The following is a 1165-nucleotide window of genomic DNA, read 5'->3' on the forward strand; positions in this document are numbered from 1 at the left end:
AGCAGAGGTACAGCACTGAGCTCAGGTCACGCACACAGATATCCATCAAGCCTGAGATTTCTCAAGCCTTAGATTCGCTGCTAGATGAGATTCACACATCTGCTGATACTTAGGCTCTCAGCACTGCACTACTGCTTCCTCCTTGCAAAAGCAGCAGACAGTTTCACCCCGCCGAACAAGACCAGACCTCATAACTCCCTCCCCTCACACACTCGACAGGTATTTTGTGCCCATGATGCAAGCAAGCCGGATGACCAAATTGACATTTTCTCTGCAAATGTAATTTTCTCCCAGATGAAGACCACCAATATATGACTAAAGCTAATAAGATAGTTGCTATCCTCCAGGATGATGATGAGGCCATCTCAGAGGATTGTTTGCACGAAGAGTTTGAGGAGCCCACTGAGGATTTGCTGAAATTAGTTGCACTCCATGTACAAATTCGTCAATCACCCTCCTTGGGCACATTCTTCAAACATCATGCTATTCGAATGACCATTGGCGGTGGAGCCACAGGCAACATGGTTCATGTTTCCACAGCGAAGAGACTCGGTGTCTCCATCAAGAGCTCATCCCAATGTGCTCACCAGGCTGATGGTTCATCTCCATTGCATGTTGTTGGTGAGACACAATTCTCTCTGTCCAGAGACCATTACAACCTTTCCTTTGAGGGTGTTGTCATGGAGAACTTCGACATTGAGGTACTTGCAGGCACCCCTTTCATGGAAACCAACGACGCGTCAATTTGACCAGCTAAACACCAAGTGCTAGTTGGTGACTCCACCTATGTCTATGGATCCTGACCCCATGCTTTCTCCAACCCATGCAAAGTGAGACAAGCACATGTCGTGCACGCACCCCCAACGTCAAGAACAATCTGGCCTTGGGAGGGTATCGAGATGACCCTACCTGATGATTTTGCAGACCTCACGACATTCACAGTTGAACCATACGCTCTTCCTTCAGGACCGGGGTGTACCGAACCATCTAACCCTTGGCCTCCACCACGTATTTTGAATAGTGTTTCTGACAAAATTTGCATCGCAAACCTCTCCCATGAACCACAAGTCTTGTCACACAATGTGCATTTTGCCCGTGTACGACCTGTCTTCACCCATAAAAACCAAGACTCACAACCTCCCCAGGACAACATGACACAAGCCCC

This window comes from Eptatretus burgeri, chromosome 7 (genome assembly GCF_056783735.1).
Source record: "Eptatretus burgeri isolate ZD-2024b chromosome 7, Ebu_testis_v1, whole genome shotgun sequence".
Lineage (NCBI taxonomy): Eukaryota > Metazoa > Chordata > Myxini > Myxiniformes > Myxinidae > Eptatretus > Eptatretus burgeri.